This window comes from Bos indicus, chromosome 27 (genome assembly GCF_029378745.1).
Source record: "Bos indicus isolate NIAB-ARS_2022 breed Sahiwal x Tharparkar chromosome 27, NIAB-ARS_B.indTharparkar_mat_pri_1.0, whole genome shotgun sequence".
Classification (NCBI taxonomy): Eukaryota; Metazoa; Chordata; class Mammalia; order Artiodactyla; family Bovidae; genus Bos; species Bos indicus.
The window spans coordinates 8,705,475-8,712,764 of NC_091786.1; positions in this window are offsets into that span (position 1 = coordinate 8,705,475).

Consider the following 7,290-nt stretch of genomic DNA (forward strand, 5'->3'; position numbering starts at 1 on the left):
GTGTACGCATCTGAGAGTTGGACCATAAAGAAGGCTGAGCGCCAAAGAATTGATGCTTTCAAACTGTGTGCTGGTGAAGACTCTTGAGAGTCCCTTGGACAGCAAGGAAATCAAACCAGTCAATCCTAAAGGAAATCAGTCCTGAATATTCAGTGGAAGGACTGATGCTGAAGCTCCAGTAATTTGACTACCTAATGTGAAGAGCCGACTCATTGGAAAAGACGCTGATGCTGGGAAAGACTGAGGACAGGAGGAGAAGGAGATGATGGTTTAGATGAGGATTAGATGGTTAGGTAGCATCACCGAGCCAATGGACATGAGTTTGAGCAAACTCCGGGAGATAGTGACGGACAGGGAAGCCTAGCGTGCTGCAGTCCATGGAGTCACAGAGTCAGACAGGACTTAGCAATTGAACAATAGCAGTGAGGGAAAGCACTCTGTAAGAAGTGATGGCCTTTACTGTAGGAGGAGGGGAGGCAGAGGAGTGATCCTGGTGAAGAAGGTCTGGCTGGAGACAGAATGTGAGGAGTGGGGACTTGTGAAACCTGGGCTTGGTGGTGTGAGCAGGGACCACGGTACAGATTAGCTAGCCCTCTATCCTAGCACTGAAGTAATCACTTGAGATTTACACATGCCGTCACATTTGGGTTTGTGAAAATTTGCTCTGGAGTTTGGAGACTGGATTAGAGAAGAGCCTTGAATCCAGTTTAGAATATCAATCAGTTCAGTGCCTGTTAGAATAATCTCCAGTGAAACATGTAAAATATCATGTAGGAAACGAGTTGCCAGTCCAGGTTCGATGCATGATGCTGGATGCTTGGGGCTGGTGCACTGGGACGGCCCAGAGGGATGGTATGGGGAGGGAGGAGGGAGGAGGGTTCGGGATGGGGAACACATGTATACCTGTGGCGGATTCATTTTGATATTTGGCAAAACTAATACAATTATGTAAAGTTTAAAAATAAAATAAAATTGGAAGAATAAAAAAAAAAAAAAAAAAAAAAAAAGAATAATCTCCATGGAAGAAAGTGATGGCCAAGCTAAGGAACTGCTGCTGCGAATGGAGAGAAACATACAGATTTGAAATATTTAAGAGGTAAATGTGATTGGCTCTGTGTGATGACAGACAAGTTTAAGCAACCGGGTGGATGGTGTTGTCAGCCCTTGAGATAGGAAACATTGTAGGAGGGACATGTTCGGTGGGAAAAGTGAGTTCCGTTTGTAACGGATGAGTCTGAGATGACTGCGGGCCATCCCAGTGGAGCTTTCCAGGAGGCACGTCAGAGCTTCCTGCTATGTTAGCAGAATACAATATGTAATCACTGTGACACACCAATTCCAGGTCGTGTTGTGGAATTCTTTGATTGCTGGCTTTCTTCTCCATTCGACAGTAAGCTCTCAGAGAGCAGAATCTTGATCTGTTCTGACTCACCATTGCATGCCCCTGACCTAGCACAGTGCCTGGTAGATGGTCGGAGCTCAAGACATGTTCCATTCATCCTGTTCCCTGTGGGAATAAAATGCTGCCATTCGTATGCAATAAGTGACAAAACATTTAGCAAGTTCAATGTTCATTTTCTCCAGTTGTTAGCTTCCTTTTGGATTTTAACTCTGATGGTATGTGGCTAAGAAATCAACTATTGCATTCAGATGTCTTCTTAAGTTTCCATTTGCAGAATCTTTCAACTTACATGACAGTTGCTTATCTATTGCTGTGTAAGAAATCCACGCAAAACTTAGCTGTTTAAAAACAGAAGTTAAACTTTTTCTGTAAAGGGTCATATAATAAATAATTTAGAAATCTCTGTTGCAATCACCCCACTCTGCCCTTGTAGTACAAAAGCAGCTATCGACAGCACACAAGTAGGGGAATGCATTTGTGCCCACATAAACTCTGTTGATGGACACTGACATCCCAACATTATAGAATTTTCTTGTGTCGAAAAACATTATTGTCATTTTAAGTTTCTTCCACCACTTAATAATGTAACATCCCTTCTTAGCTCACAGACCGTACAAAAACAGACAGTGGGCTAGATTTGGCCCAAGGGCCAACAGCAACATTTATATTATCTTTATCTGGGGAAGTGGAACCGTAGTCAGGAGCCAGGCTACAAGAATAAGGAGCTTTAGTTGGGGTCTTAAGAATTGCAGTTCTGGAGACACAAACTCAGGAAAAACCGAGAGAGGCTTCCAGGGAAGGGAAGAGTCAGGGGCTTATAAAGACAAAAGCCACAAGGTTGTTAAAGATGCCTGGCAAAAATCATGATTGACATGTCAGGAAGTACTTGTCCTTAGGGAATCAGCAGGCACTTTAGGGTAGGGGTCCGCTAAGTATCTTGAGTTCCTGGCAGATGTTCTAGATGCCTTCGTTAGGATAGTAAATGGTCAGAAGGCCAGATTCCCTCCAGGCTGAGAGGCATGAGTCATAGTCTCTCAGTGAGCTCCCAGCTCCATTCCAGAGAGCTCTCTAAGCAGTACTGACTCCTCTTCGATTTTTCCACTTGCAGAAGGAAAGAATTAAGACAGACCTCAGCGGGGTGATTCTCCTGCCCCTCTCAGTGTTGAGGAAAGCTGCTTGGTAGCACTTGGCTTTGGCTGTGCTGGCGTGGAGGATCTTAGCCTTATTCAGACACCTGGCACCTTGGTGGGAATGCCTGGGGAGAGCTGGGCTCAGCTGGGATCGCGACTGCAATCACTGAACTGGCTTCCAGAGAGCTTCAAGATGAGCCATATGCATCCTGGCGGAGGGTAAGCCATGTTCCATGTGTAAAGCGAGTCAGGCTTTGAGAGGATGGATGACGCTTATCAGCAGGAACAGAGTAACATGGTGTCCACTTCTTAGTTTCCTAAGAAAGCGCTTATGCTAATACACACTGTTGGGTTTTGTACAACTGTTTACTTTTCATCTGATCCTTTGCTATTTTTCTCCATCCTTCAATTGCCTTTCCTTTTCAGTTCAAAACAAGCCTGCAGAGTCAATGCTGAAGCATAATCCTGTATTAATTTATGGGCTGTGGTGTGGCTCACCAGAAATGAAACGCTCTGGTCCCATGAAATCCTAATCACTCTCCCAGCCAGCAGGTGCCAGAGTTAAAGCATTTCCAGGGAAGTGAACAAGAACGTTTAATAAGACCAGGGCTGGGGACTGGTTGCATTTTAGTCAGGGAGAGGGAAGTGCTGAACCGCTGATCAAAGCTTAGCCGGGGGAGGCAACTCTGTTGGGCTTCAACTCAGTGGTAAAGGCAGTCACTTCAAATCCATGGTCAGTTCAATTCAATTTATGAGAGACTTACCCTGTTATTTCTGTATTGCATACCAAGCAGAGAGGATCTGAGCAGGCTTATGAAAAATCTCCCAGGTAAAAGAGAGAATATAAAAATTGTGCCCTGTGTGAGTACTTTCAACTACCCCTGACCCTTTGAGCCCTTCTCCCAAAGTAGATCAGAATCTCAGAAGAGGAGAAGGGCCTCTGGGGAGGCCTGTGTGTCTGGGGTGGATGGCTCCCATCCCAGCCCTGCAGAAGAGTTCTCTCTGATGCCAGAAGAGTGTGGGAAAGCCCTTCCTATTAACTGCTGACCGAGGGTAGCTGGAGCAAAAGCAGGTTTTAGGAAAACTCAACTTGGATGTGCTGGGATTAATGAACTTCTTGAATATACAAATGGCTATGGAAGGGTTTTCTAAAATCTAAGAACAGTGCACAGAAGGACATCTTGAAATTCATTGCAAAGCCAAGATAAGGTATAATATGCCTTAAAGATGAATATAATTTAGTTTAGTTTTGATTGTCAATTATGCCAAGGCAAAACAACTTCTCAAAGCTGGTAAAAATTTTACACGTCTCCTAATAGCAGATGGAAGTTATACCCAATAGAGTGTAAACCAAAAATAATAATCAAAAATTTGCTGATGTAGTATTAGATTCACCTTGGCAGGAACTATATCTTCTTAATGATGTTCAATGTATCGTGATGTTAGAATCAGCTTGTTTCCCTGAATTCATTCTTACCGTGTCAGGCAGAAAACTGCCCATTTTAATTTTTAGTTTAATCTTGGTTTTGAATGTCAGTTTTATTTTAAAGGGATTTAAAAAGTGATGTGAATGAAATAGCTCATCTAATGTGTAAGTATGATAGCATAGAAAATTTAGAATTAAACTTAAACATTGACTGTAGTACCACTTTTAAGTTGTATACAGTATTTAGAAATATTGATACATTTAATTGCAAATATAGTAATAGTCATCTTAGCCAGTCAGGCTTTGCAAAGATGTACACAGAAAAGCCTGTGAGACATTTGTGTATGTTGTAATATGAACAGGGAAAGGACTGGGAAGATGTTTACAAGGTTTGAGTAAGAAAGAAGGGAAGAAGGTGAGGGAAGATTTTGAACTGGGCCAATACATACTCAGACAATAATCCAACAGGGAGAGGAGGAAGAGATGGCGTCTATGTGGCAGGAGGTGTCTGTGTGTGTTTTGTTTATTCTTTCTCACTGGCTAATGAAATGATAATGAATTGTCTAGATCTGTAAGACGACAGAAGGAAACCCTTCAGGGGCTTTTGTGTTTGATGCCTTCTGTTGGTCTACCATGAAAGAATAGCTACAAGAATATTTAACAAGTGAAGTCCTCCAATCCCTTTCCTTCTTTCAACCAGTTTTGTCAGAATCATAACACAAATTATTCAGTTTTAGAAAGCAAAGCTGTTAAAGAATACGACTGCTAATGGAGCACTTGAAAGCCATCCTTGTTTTGACAAGCCTGGTTCAAATAGTATTTGTGGGCACAAGAGCATGGTTTGTTTTTATCTGCATCCAGACAACTTATCCCAGGAAAAGTTTTGTGCATGATTTTTTAAAAGAAATACCGTCTAGAGTTTTGACAGTGTTCTCGGCTGATAATCCTTAACCAATTACAGTGGACCCACCGGAGACCTTGTTCATAAAAGATTTACCAAAAAGTCACAGTGTAGTTGAATTCAAAATGAAGTGTAAAGATAAGTGAGCATTTCTGAATAATAACCTATTCAGTAAAAGACAAAACACATCACTTCAAAATACAATAGAACAGCATTTAAAAAGATATCTTGGGAGACATTTCTCTCCCCTAACAACTCTTTAGAATAAACAGATTTCTTCAGGGTTACTTTGAAAGACGGAAAGCACTTAATAGGTAATTGGGTCGACAGTCGCCCTGTTTTGAGACAACACTCCAAGGATCTGTATGTCTTGCCCCCAAGCAACAGCAACATTTTGATAATTTGAAAAACAGAAATGTTAGCTTGATTGTTTCTAGCCTGACTCTAGTAGAGGAGGACTCCAGTTTATTTATTTCTGAGGGATACTGCATATCAAAGCTTGGAGTAACTCCATTTGCTGCCAGTGATAACTATTTAGTTCTTAGTATATGATGTTACTTTTGCAGGATTTGATCATTTATGTTTATTTTCTTCAGTTGGGGGCAGTGGCAGTAGGAGATGAGGTCTGTGACAGGAATTGAGATCCATAGAATCACAGGGTATCGGTGCTGCTGGAGAGAGTGGGCAAGGGCCAGGAATTAAACGATGTTCCGTTTCTGTCGTATGCCAGACACTGTGGTAGGTGCGTCATAATTTATGAACAGCACATGTATTGACCGACGTAATTTGACAGATGGGGAAAAAGACTCGTCAAGGAATTTCTCCAATAGATAATGCGGTGGCAGAAAAACAATTCCAGTTTTGCTGTTGCTGTTCAGTCGCATTTAGGGCTATCAAAGCCCAGTGCCGTGTTCGTTCTGATTCACAAGGCTGACTCCTCCGGAGGAAACTTGGCATCCTCTGGCTCAGGATGGCTTAGCTCAGCACTGCTAAATTCTAAATTGATATGAGTCATTGAAGGTCGTGAGAGAATGTGGATTCTGAATCAGTAGGCCTGGGGTGGGGGTCTGAGAACCTGCATTTTTAATTAGCTCCCAGACACTGCTGATGGCATTGGTTTGGCTTCCTGGTGAAAGGGTCTCCAGTACAACACCGCTTTAGCATCATTAGAATCATTGTCCGACATTGCTTTTATTCTGAACTCTGGTTTAATTTTTAATCAGCCTTTATTACAATAAATGGAACAAGAGAGCAAGACAAGTGACACTGGTTTTATTTGGGAATGCAAAGAAGCCTTTTGACGTTTAAGGTGTTTAAGGACTTTGCACAAGTTAGAAAGAAATGGAGACAGATTGCTAGCAATTGAAAGGAACTTTTTCCACATCTACTGTAATATCTGATTTTCTCATAGTATCATATGTTGCCATCCACATTCTAGAAACCAAATTTTAATTAAAGAGAATACAAGAACAACCACATCTAATGAACAGCATAGAGAGGTCACAAGTTTAAATCAGCTGACCAATGCTTTAGTGCACTGTCCAGGCACTAGAATTGTATGACTTCCTGTCCCTTTAACTCAGACGCAAATAGGTTGATAATGGCAGCTTTAACTTTCCCCATTATATCCAAGTTGAATGTGCCAGTGATTTTATCCTTCAAGTGGCTATGCTTTTTCAAATACTGAAATATGGCACTTCTTTACTGGCTGACCCTGGATTGTGTAAGAAAAGATTTATCTTATAGCACCTATGGGGCACAGGCAATTCGTAGACATGCAATTTTCATGGGCCTTGCCATCTTTTTAACTTCCTAAGGGTCAAATATATACACATAAATAGCATAATACTCAAGAAAACAAGCAAAAAATTTAAATGTCTTTTTAGAAGCACTTTTAAAGGTCTAGGAATCTTTTTTAAAAAGATCAATAAAATGACATAAATAGGTCTTAATCTGTTTTCATAATTAGCATCCAATTAAGATATGTCATCAGTTTTTATTCAAATGAAGTTAATTAAACTATTAAGATACTGAGTTCAATTATGTCCTCAGGTCCAAATTCAGTCACCAAGTATCAGATATAATGATACTTTAATAAAAAGAACTTCTGCTTTTGAACTGTGGTGTTGGAGAGGACTCTTGAATTCCTTGGACTGCAAGGAGATCCAACCAGTCCATCCTAAAGGAAATCAGTCCTGAATATTCATTGGAAGGACTGATGCTGAAGCTGAATCTCCAATACTTTGGCCACCTGATGGGAAGAGCTGACTCATTTGAAAAGACCCTGATGCTGGGAAAGATTGAGGGCAGGAGGAGAAGGGGACGACAGAGGATGAGATGGTTGGATGGCATCACTGATTCAATTGACATGGGTTTGGGTGGACTCCGGGAACTGGTGATGGACAGGGAGGTCTGGCGTGCTGCGGTTCAT